This window comes from Miniopterus schreibersii (assembly GCF_964146895.1).
Source record: "Miniopterus schreibersii genome assembly, chromosome: 14".
NCBI classification, from domain to species: domain Eukaryota; kingdom Metazoa; phylum Chordata; class Mammalia; order Chiroptera; family Miniopteridae; genus Miniopterus; species Miniopterus schreibersii.
Window position 1 is genome coordinate 20,562,697 of NC_138114.1, and position 12,096 is coordinate 20,574,792.

At 44.8% G+C, this 12,096-nt stretch overlaps 1 pseudogene across 1 annotated transcript; it reads right to left on the reverse strand.

The window, feature by feature from the left end:
• Window positions 1–6,223: 6,223 nt before the first annotated feature.
• LOC308567313 (left-right determination factor 2 pseudogene) lies at window positions 6,224–8,268 on the reverse strand (annotated as a pseudogene). Its single transcript has 2 exons — window positions 8,209–8,268; window positions 6,224–7,185 (listed from the first exon to the last, which is right to left on the reverse strand). The product of its transcript is annotated as a left-right determination factor 2 pseudogene (transcript).
• Between the last annotated feature and the right edge of the window lie 3,828 nt (window positions 8,269–12,096).

Consider the following 12,096-nt stretch of genomic DNA (forward strand, 5'->3'; position numbering starts at 1 on the left):
ATTCTGTTCACGGAACTACCCTTCTTCTCAGGTGGAACTTCAGCTGAAGAGAAAGAGCAGTTCTATCATTGCCTTGCCCATGATTTTACCCCCACACTGCACATAATTTTTATTCTTTGTCGTACTCCTTTAATAAGCGTAGCCAGATGGTTCTTATGAGAAAGATCCTAAATTTTCAACCTTTCTCACAAATTGATTCATTCAAATACATTCTCGAACTAGGAACTAGGCCTACGGCGCTCAATAAAATTTGCCTCCTATCCAGGAGGAACACACATTCCAGGTTTTCGAGCAGAACAAACCAATGACTGCACTACTGTGTTTTCAGTGCTACAGTAAGATAAATACCTTGGATGGAAAAGCCAGAAATGTGGTATTTGAAATAAATCTTATCTTCAAAAATGGACTCTTCTCAGCCGATGTTTCCAAAAGCCTAGCTGTGAATACCTTGTCAGAAGCAATCTCCTTGAACTGGAAGAGTATTGTGGTAAGTGAAATAAGCCAGTCAGAGAAAGACAAATATCACAGGATTGCACTCATTTGTGGAACATAATGAACAAAATTAACTGATGAACAAAATAGACCCAGAGATCTGTTCCATAACAGACTGAAGAATCTCAGAGGGAAGGCAAGGGTGGGGGAGTGGGTGGGGAGGGATTAATTAAAGAACTTATATGCATAAATGCATAACCCAGGGACACAGACAATAGTGTGGGGAAGGCCTGGGGGTCAGGTGGATACTGGGCGGAGGGGATGAATGGTGGAGGGAACACCTGTTATACTTTCAATAATAAAGACAAATTAAAAAAAAAGGAAAAAAACAATCCCCTTGGACCTAGATGAAAAGAATGTTGGGAGAGTTTGAGTCAAAACTTGATTTTCTTAAAGAACAAAAGAGAAAGGACCATCATGAAATAGCAGTATCCTGGCTTTTGTTAATTAATTTAAATGATTCACTTTTAAAGGTATTAAAATGGGAAAATCACACAAAGACTTAGAAAGCTGTCCATTGTAACTAACACTCATGCCCTCCATTCCATAAATGTTAGTTGAGTCTGTGCTATGTGCCAGGCACTGTTCTAAACTCTGGGGAAACAGCAGTAAACAAAATGAAACCTCTGCACTCCTGGGGCTCACATTCGATCACAGAGTGGGATGGGAGTGAGGGGGCAGAAAATAAGGCAGATATGCAGAATGTATACAGTGTGTCAGATGACGATAGTAAGCGGGGGAAGCTGGAAAAGGGACAAGGAGTACTGGGGACAGTTGCAATTTTAAATATAGCAATCAGCTCATTGAGTTGATCTGAAAGAGATAAGGGAGGAATCTGGGAGTTTTTTTATGAATAGAAAAGAGCGAGGGCAAAGGCCCTGAAGGTGGGATTGTGCTGTGGCAACACAACTATTTCACAACAGTAAAAAATTTCTAAATGCCCATAAAAAAAATTTTTTTTTTTTTAAAGATAGATTGCTCCCACTGGCCAATTTTGGGACAATTTTGAGTTTGGATAAGAAATATAGCTTTGGAAAAACAAATTTGGGAGTCATCAGCTTGTAGATGATATCCAAAGATATCTAACGCCACCTTGGTACCTGAGCCTTAAACATAGTGCGTAGCAACATCAGGTCCACCTGAACCTGTTAGAACAGGGGTCTGATATTTATAATAGAAGTTAAAAGGTTGAACAAGTCACGGGAAACTAAACAAGAAAATGAGATGTCTGCCCAAGGAGAAGTATAATTCTTTCCAGACTTCAATATCAAAGAATAAATGCCTAAGCACTTTCCCGCTATCCTTACAACTGCCTTACTCCATTCTTCCTTAATAACAAAGTACAAATTTGTCTTATTTTCAATCACGTCTCTAGAAAAGGGATGTGAAATACACATAATATGGGTATTGGGACTGTGCTTATCTAATTTCCTAAGGGCATAATTCTAATTTCATCTTAGCTGCCCTGCTTATTAATTGCATGGGGCAGTGCCCTAAGAAAATATATATATATTCCTTTCAAACACACACACACACACACAGTATTTCTTTCCTAAAAAATATAATCTCTCTGCCCTGGCTGGTATGGCTCAGTTTCTTGGGTGTCGTCCCTTGCACTGAATGGTTGTCTAGCAACTTCAGTGATAACCTTTCCAACCTAATCATTCAAATCATCCTCTCCCAAACTCGACCTGGAATCACCCTCACTTGGCCTCCACATGTGCATTATCCATCTCCTTAACTGCTTGCAAGCAGCAGAATTCTGTTGGAGCCTTAGCCAGCTTCAAAATCTTAAGACCTAGCCCTGGCCGCTGTGACTCGCTGGGTTGGAATGTTGGCCCAGCCGTGTACCAAGATTGCAGGTTGTCAGGGGGCCTATTGGAAGCAGTAGATCTCTCTCTCTCTCTCCCTCTCTCCCTCTCTCTCTTTCTCTCCCTCCTTCCTTCTCTCTTCCTCTCTCAGGAATCAGTAAAAAAAAAAAAAAAAAAAAAAAAGTCTTTAAAAAATCTTAAGACCTAAATACTCCAGAGGTGTTCGTTGTTTGCCTGAGGTCTTGATTACTTCTCAGCAATCCTTACTTTGGGAGTTTTTTAGTCTCTTCCCGCCATGGGATCTGTTCTAACTTCATTTTGCTCACCTCCAAGGCTGCCCATAGCCCAGGCTATCAAGAGAGACCCTCAGGTAATAGATTTCTTATTTACCTTTCCCTCCCTCCTTCAACAGTACTATTTCCTTCTTCACCTGAAGTTTCTTCCCTGTTATATGGCTGCCCATTAACTTGTGTCTCTGAGCCCATAGTCTCCACGCTACTTTATTTAAGCAGTTTTTACTTCATTAACGAGACTTGTTCTAGCATCTTCAGTCTCTTCTTCATTAGCCTCTTCTTCTCTGCTGTCCAGAGGTCTTTTATGTTTCTCATGCCCGGGACACCCCCTTTGTTTGACCTTGCTCTCCCACCTAACTTTAGCCCTGTTTCTCTCCATATCAAATTCTATTTCTTGCTATTACTTGTCCCCATAACTTGTATTTATCCCTGAGTTCACTTACTCACCTGAGGTTACAGTCACAACACAGCGTCATTCTCACTTTCCCCCCTTCATCTTGAAATGCCTCCTCCCTAGAATTCTGTGACACCTATAGGCCACTCTACTTCCTCATTTATATGTCCAGCCAAAATACCTTCACCATTTTCTCTCTCTGGTTGCTCTCTCCTCCAGGCCTCCTCCCTATCCAGCAAAGGATTCCAAGGCTGAATCTCCAGCCCTGAAGGTTTTGCTCTATAACTCCAACCCATTATCTCTAACCTCCCAAGCCCTGTGTTTTGTTCCTGACCTGTTTCCTTTCATTTTCACCTGAGACATGCTGGGACCTGCTCCACTGTGAAGCTTTTTTCTGTCACAGTTGGTAACCTCCACATAGTAGGCACTTTAAAAACAACTGACAGTTATTTCTGAACATTTTCTTCCTCCCTACCAAGAATTCATTTAAAGCTATTTAAATGTCTTACTTATTTTTTAATTATTATTATTGATTTTTAGAGAAAGAGAGAGGGAGAAGGGGGAGAGAGAGAGCACATGATTGGCTGCCTCCTGCAGGCCTGCTACCAGAGAGCAAGCCTGAAACCTGGGCATGTGCCCTGACTCAGAATTGAATCGGCAACTTTTCAGTGCACAGGACGGTGCCCAACAAACTGAGCCACACCAGCCAGGGCGCCAACCCCCTTTTCGAATCCATCACCAAGTCCCATCCATTTTTATCCCTTCAGTGTGTCTCAGGTTCATCAATTTCCTTCCATTCCCAAGACCAAGTGCCACATCTTACAATAGTCTACTTATCCGTATAATATGAATGATCTTATCAGTAAAATGATCTTTTTTGCTTGTTTGTTTGTTTTGTTTTGATATATCTTTATTGATTTCAGAGAGAGGAAAGGAGAGGGAGAGAGAGATAGAAACATCAATGATGAGAGAGTCATTGATCGAGCCCACAACCTGGGCATGTGCCCTGACAGGGAATCAAACCCCGATCGCCTGGATCCTAGGTTGATGCTCAACCACTGAGCCACACCTGGCCAGGCAGTAAAATGATCTTTTTGAAACATATACCTGATCATGACAACCACAGCTTCACACTTTGGCTTCATGTTGCTTTTAGGGAAGTGACAAGACTCCTACAGTGGCTACCATTGGCTTGACCTATTTCTCTATCTCATATCACAAACCTCCTAGTTCTTCCCACTAGCCACAGTGGCTTTCTTCTGTACTTGCAAACCAATAATTCTGCTACTGTAAAGCAGTACATTTTATTTGCAGACAAGTTTCATTTTAAGCAGTCAAGACTTCTATAGTTCTCCAGTCCAGTGGCTCCCTCTATTGTCTTACACATTTGCCAACGAAAGTGACCTGCCTGATCCCTGGAAGGCCTCTGAATTCTTGAACCTTGAATCTAATTGTGGTAATGCATTCTAGGTTGTGATCAAACCCTTGAAGACACTGAATTTTCTCACTATAGGCTCTGTTCCCTTTTCCCGGAATGCTTTTTCTTTCTCCTTTCCTCAGTTAAGCCCTGGTCATTCTTCACCTCTGGGTTCAAGCATCACTCTCCTAAGGAAGCCTTCTCTAACCTTTGTGTTTAGATCAAATGCCTGTTTTATGGTTTTATAGTATCATGCACTAAGCCTTCTCTCAGAAGTACTTACCCTGGTTTAAATTTTACATGAATTTCTGTGATTATTTGATTAAGATCTGTCTCTCCCACTAGAGTACAAGCTCCCTAAAGAGCTGGTACTAAGTTTTTATTTGCTAGTGTGTTTCTGAGCAAGAAATACCTATTGGACAAATGAAAGAACAAATTAGGTCAGTTCTCTAAATAACTTCTAGTTCATTGCTGTATCAAACTGTAACTACATTGAGATGATGCAATTTCACTTCTGGAGTATTCTTTTTCCTACAACTGCTTCAAAAATTCTTACTCATATTTTAAGGTTCAGCTCAAATCTCAAGTTTTTCCTAAACATCCCACCCTCCCAAAGAACTGTTGTGCTTTACAGTACTCCATCCATATCCCTAATGTAGGGTAGAGAACTGATAAATTTTACTTACTTTTTAGTGACTGCTTGCTCTTTTACAAAAGTTTTAAAAGGAATTTTATTGTATTCCTCTTTGTATCTTGACTCTCCAACATAATACCTGACACACAGTAGGTAGACAGCAAATGTTTATTTACTGAATGAATAATGATCTGTTCTGCAGGTCTAGGGGTGCACATGCTAAGGCCGTGAGAGAAATATAGCACCTACTATGTGATGAGCACAGTGGTAGGTACTATGCCTAAATGGTCTTTTTTTCTTTTTTTTAACAGAATAAAATGTGTTTTATTTGTTTTTCACAAAACGCCCTTAGGATCTGAGATGGGAACGCACAGCCCATACTTGACCCTGGGTTTTTTTGTTTTGTTTTTAAATATATATATACATTTTTAAATCCTCACCCGAGGATATTTTTTCCATTGCTTTTCAGAGAGAGTAGAAGGGAGAAAGCGAGAGAAGGAGAAACGTCGATGTCCGTACGTGCCCCAACCCTGGCCCCAACCCGGGCTGGGGATAGAGCCTGCAACCCAGGAATGTGCCCTTGACCTGAATCGAACCCGAGACCCTTCAGTCCTCTGGTTGATGCTCTAACCACTAAGCAAAAACAGCTAGGGCTGTTTTGTTTTGTTTTGTTTTTAAATTGAGTTCAGAGAGAGGAAGGGAGGAGAGAGAGATAGAAATATCAATGATGAGAGTCATTGATCCGCTGCCTCCTGCACGCCCCCCCACTGGGGATCAGGCCCTCAACCCCGGCGTGTGCCCTGACTAGGAATCTAACCGTGACCTCCTGGTTCTTAGGTCGATGCTCAACCACTGAGCCATGCCAGCTCAGCAATCCTAGGTTTTAAGCTCAGACTGGCAGCTGGATTTCTAGCACATACCACAGAGCTCAACCCAGATCCTGTGACAGGACAGGGAAACAGTGACAAACTGGTGTTTCTGCTCCTAGATTACAGAATCTACACAGGTAAGTGCTTAGGATACAGTGCAGTGGATAATATGAAGGAGAGAGAAGATGGGGCAGGGGCTACCCAGTAACAAAAGAGTCTCGTTCCTCCCCATCAGCAGTCCCCATCTCTCCTGGTACCTAGAACACTTCTGAAGCACACAGAAGCCAAGTCCCACGGTGCCTGTGCCCAGCGCCTACCGCTCCAGCTTCCTTGGCACCGGCGCCCCACCAGAGGTGCAGCTGCACTTCTGCACCCTCATGCTGGGCAGGCTGAGCACCTGGAGCTGGGGCCTGCCTCCCTCCTTGATGCTGACAATCATGGGCAGCAAGGTGGTCTCCGAGGCAGTGCACTGTCTGGGCCCCAGAAATGGCCACCTGAAGGTCAAGGCCTGCAGAGGCTACTGGCAGGTGCCCAACACACTGGTAGGCTAGGAAGCCTGTGGGCTCCAGGACCCAGTTCTTAGCCCACTTCATCCCCTGCGGGTCAATGTACATCTTTTGGTGGCAGCAGCCGGTGCTCTCGGTCACGGTGCCTGGGGGTCACAATTGCCTTGAGGTCCCAAGTCCCTGAGGTCCAGGATGTGCAGCTCCAGCAGGGGCTCGCCCTGCCCGGTGCCCGATGGCCCCTGGGAGGCAAAGCGGACCAGCTCCTGGGCGCCGCAGGTCAGCGGGCCCGGCCCAGGTGTTCCCTCTGCACCGACACCCGAAGGCGCGGTGGCTCCGGGGCCGGCGCAGCGGCTGCCAGAAGTTCACAGCCTCGGTCACGTCGAAGGCGAAGGTCTTCGAGCCCGGAGTCGAGCGAGGTGCGGTCGGAGCCGCCTTCCTGGACCCGCAGCCCCTCGAAGGTGCCCCGGGCGCGGGCGCTGCGCGGAGAGAGCGGCTGGTGCCCGCGGAGCGCAGCCGGGATCGGCTCCTGGAGGAGGCGCCCCGAGGTCCGCCCCAGCTCGCCCTCGCGGGGCAGCCGCTGCTCCACGCCAGCACCCGCGGGCGCGGGGAGGCCTCCGCACCAGGAGCCCGCCCGCCGCCTCTCGGGAGCTCCGACCCCTTCCCTCGGGCTCCGACCCCGTGGCTGCGCTTCAGCCGGGCCAGGTGCTGGGCGCTCGCGGGGGCAGCGGTGCCCGCCGCTCTGGTCCAGGACCCGCGCCGGGGCGCCAGGCTGCCCAGGACCCGGTCAGAGCGCCCGGCAGAGCCGCGGGGCCTTCATGGGGCAACTTCGGAGGAGCACAGAGCGGGCATGTCCCCTGAGGGGGCTCTGGGAGTGGGGTCTACATGCTCTTATTTGATATTCACATCATATCTGCTGTCAGGGATCACCCATTTACAGATTAGAAACTGACCATCAAAAATTAAAAATAGAGCCCTGGGTAGCTCAGCTGGTCAGAGCATCGTCCTGACACGCCGAGGTTGCGGGTTCGATCCCCGGCCAGGGCGCATACAAGGAGCAACCAATAAAGGCATAAATGAGTGGACCAACAAATCAATGCTTCTCTCTTTTCCTCTCTCTCTAAAAACAATAAATAAAAATTATTTTAAATTAAAAATAGAACTACCGGCGGGCGGCTCCCAGGGTCCCTGCGCTGCGTCCCCACCGCGCCGCCTGACTCCTGGACGCACGCGGCTCCCGCCGGCCTGTCCCTCCCGGACTCGCCACGTCCTCCCAGCAGAACCTCTCCCCGGTGCTCACTGCAGACACCGCAAGATCGCGAGGGTGCCCCGACCCCTGCCTGCAGAACAGGGCTAAGAGCCGTGGTCACCCGGCCGGGCTCAGCATCGACCTGGGATCCAGGAGATCGCGGTGGGTTCCGTCTGGGTCAGGGCACGTGCCCGGCTCGCGGGCTCGATCCCCAGTCGGGGGCAGCGGATCAATGACTCTCATCACTGGTGTTTCTATCTCTCTCCCTCTCCCTTCCTCTCTCTGAGATCAATAAAGATATATTAAGAAGAAAGTAAAAGGGGGGGGGGGGGTGAGCCAAGGGCCGTGGAGCCTGCAGTCAAATCCCAGCTCTGCCGCTGAGAGGTGGTGACATTTAGGCACCTTTGCTTGAAGGGAGAATCTCTGGACTTACACCCCACTCATTTCCTGAAGTTGCAGTCAGTTCTGGAGGAGGCAGGTGGATGTCCAAAGAGGTTTATGAGTCTGAGTGAGAGAACAAGAGTTGAGAACCAAGTTAGCACATACCATGGGTCTCAGCTGCCTCAGAGATTTTGGTGGAGAAAGTGGCTGATGGCCTCCCGTCATAAGACTTTCCCTCTTCCCTTCAGTTCTGCTTTCCTCCACTGCTCAAGGTCGTCTTGCCCTGGCCTGTCTGGCTCAGTGGTTACAGTGTCGGCCTGTGGACTGAAGGGCCCCAGGTTTGATTCTGGCCAAGGGCATGTACTTCTGCTGCGGGCTCGATCCCCGGCGCTGGGTCTGGGTATGAGCTGCAGGCAACCCATCAATCACAGTGTCAGACGCACGGATGCTTCTCTCTCCCTTCCACTCTCTCGGAAAAGCAATGGAAAAAATACCATTGAATGAGGATTAAAAAAAAAAGATCATTTAGATTTTTGTTGTCAGTGTTGTTCGAGACTGTTTGAGTTCAGTCCCAGAGCCTCAGAATATCAGATTTGTGGTTTCAGTTAGATTTTTGCTTATTTTTAGTTGTAATAATTGTAGCAGTAGAAACATTTTTTTTGTTTGGGCTAATTGTTTTTGTTTTTTGTTTTTTTTTAACTGGGAAGCTGTTTTATAAAGTAACAAAGTCATCCCTGGGTGCTAAGTTGTAAAAGCTGTTTCCAAGAAAACAGGTTTTGTTACAATTTTTTTTTTCCTGTGTATGTATGTGTGTGTGTGTGTGTGTGTGTGTGTGTGGTGTGTGTGTGTGTGTGTGTATATATATATATATATCTTGTTTTTAAAATAATTTTTTATTGTTGATAATATTACAGATGTCCCCCACTTTCCTCCCTTTGCCCCCCTCCACCCAGGCCTTCACCACACTGTTGTCTGCATCCAGGGGCTATGCATATACGCATATAAGTTCCTTGGTTAATCTCTTCCCATTCCCCCACCTCCCTCCCCTCTGAGATCTGTCAGTCTGTTCCATGCACCCATGCCTAGGGACTTATTTTGTTTGTCAGTTTATTTTGTTCATTAGATTCCACATATAAGTGAGATCATGTGATGTTTATCTTTCTCTGACTGGCTTATTTTGCTTAGCATAATGACTTCCAGGTCCATCCATGCTGTCACAAAGGGTAAGAGACTCTCCCTTTTTTTACAGGCCCATCATATTGCACTGTGTAAATGTACCAGAGTTTTTCTATCCACTCATCTACTGATGGGCACTTGGGCTGTTTCCAGATCTTAGCTATTGTATAATACTGCTATGAACATAGGGGTGCATACATTCTTTCTGATTGGTGTTTCAGGATTCTTAGGATATATTCCCAGAAGTGGGATTGCTGGGTCAAAAGGCAGCTCCATTTTTAATTTTTTGAGGAACCTCCATACTGTTTTCCACAGTGGCTGCACCAGTCTGCATTCCCATCAGCAGTGTATTAGGGGTTCCCTTTCTCCACACCCTCGCCAGCACTTGTTTGTTGATTTGTTGATCGTAGCCATTCTGACAGGTGTGAGATGATACCTTATTGTAGTTTTAATTTGCATCCCTCTGATGATTAGTGATGTTGAGCATCTTTTTATATGTCTCTTGGTCATCTGTATGTCCTCTTTGGAGAAGTGTCTATTCAGGTCCTTTGCTCATTTTTTAAATTGGATTGTTTATCTTCCTGGTGTTAAGTTGTATGAGTTCTTTATATATTTTGGAAATTAACCCCTTATCAGATGTATCATTGGCAAATATGTTCTCCAACAGAGTGAGTTCCCTTTCAATTTTGATGATGGTTTCTTTTGCTGTGCAGAAGCTTTTTAGTTTGATGTAGTCTCGTTTGTTAATTTTTTCCTTTGCTTCTCTTGCCCTAGGAGATATATTGGTGAAAATTCTATGTGAGATGTCTGAAATTTTACTGCCTATGTTTTCTTCTAGAATTTTTATGGTTTTGTGACTTACATTTAAGTACTTTGCCAGGCCGGGCGTGGCTCAGCGGTTGAGCATTGACCTGGGATCCAGGAGATCGAGGTTCGATTCCTGGACAGGGCACATGCCTGGGTTGTGGGCTTGATCCCCAGTAGGGGGCCTGCAGAAGGCAGCTGATCAATGACTCTCTCATCATTGATGTTTTTGTCTCTCTCTCTCCCTCTCCCTTCCTCTCTCTGAAATCAATAAGACATATTAAAAAAAAAAATTCCTATAGTTGCACTGAAAAAAAGTGGACTTAAAAACCACAAAAACATTTAAGTCTTTTATCCATTTTGAGTTTATTCTTGTGTATGGTGTAAGTTGGTGGTCTAGTTTCAGTTTTTGCATGTACTTGTCCAATTTTCCCAACACCGTTTATTAAAAAGACTGTCTTTACTCCATTGTATGATCTTGCCTCTTAATAATTACTTGTGCTTGCTCACTTTATAATCTGTTTCTAATTGATAAATAGTAAAAGATGAAAAATATGTCTATGTAATTATGAATTTCAGATATATGTCTGAGGACTAACAGAAAATAATATGGAAAAACAGTATGATTAAAAGTAATTATAGCCCCGCTGGCATGGCTCAGTGGTTGAGCATGGACCTATGACCCAGGAGGTTGAGGTTCGATTCCCAGTCAGGGTACATGCCCGGGTTGCAGACTCGATCCCCAGTGGGGGGCTCAAGTGCAGAAGACAGCTGATCAATGACTCTCTCATCATTGATGTTTCTATCTCTCTCTCCCTCTCCCTTCCTCTCTCTGAAATCAATAAACATATTAAACCAAAAAAAGTAATTATAAGCTCTGGCCAGATGTCTCAGTTGGTTGGATGGAGCATTCTCCCATACACCCCAACATTGTGGGGGGGTTTGTTTGTTTGTTTGTTTGTTTTTAAATATATCTTTATTGATTTCAGAGAGAGGAAAGGAGAGGGAGAGAGGTAGAAACATCAATGATGAGAGAGTCATTGATCAGCTGGTCCTGCATGCACCCCACTGGGGGTTGAGCCCACAACCCAGTCATGTGTCTTGACTGGGAATTGAACCGTGATCTCCTGGATCATAGGTTGATACTCATCCACTGAGCCACACTGGCAGGCCAAGGTTGTGGGTTTAATTCCAGGTCAGGGCACATACCTATGTTTAGAGTTCGATCCTTGGGTGGGCTGAGTATGGGAGGCTTTTTTCTCTCAGATCTATGTTCTCTCTTTCCCCCCCACTTCCTCTCTCTCTAAAATCAATTTTAAAAACATATCTCTTGGCATCATTAGTGGTTGACCCACAGCAGAGGAGATGAACTATAACTTCTTTGGTTAAGAAGATTAAAAATCGGAGCAAACTTTTCAGCCAAAGCAGTTCATTCATTATCCAACATATTAACGTATTTAACTTGAAGTAGAGTAGGGTTGATCTCAATTACTTTCATTTGCTGATATGCATGTACAATGTAGTAAAGTGTTACTTCTGAGGAGAATAGAAAAGATTGAATATTTTTAAACTTCCTTTTTAAAAAGAAAGTTGGTTACTCTGTGATATGTTTTAAGCAATACAAAGGCTTTGCTCTTTAAAAAAAAAAAAAAATAGAACTACAAATAGAACCAGCAATCCCACTTCTGAGTATTTATCCAAATAAATCCAAAACACTAATTCAAAAAGATATATGCACTCTAGCTGAGTAGCTCAGTTGGGTAGAGTGTCTTTCCCAAAAGCCAAAATTGAGGGTTTGATCTCCAATCAGGGCACATACAAGAGTCAACCAGTGAATGCATAAACAAGTGGAACAACAAATCTTCCTCTCCTCTCTCAAAATCAATAATAATTTTTAAAAGAGGGAAAAAAAGACATACACCCCTATGTTCATTGAAAAAAAACTTTAATAAATAAAGAAATAACTTATAAAACATAGGAGATTCCAACCCCCCAAAAAGAAAATGAAGATCAGATATTTAGTAAGTCCTTACGATCACTTACCTCCTATGTAGAGAAGCAGGCATTCAATAC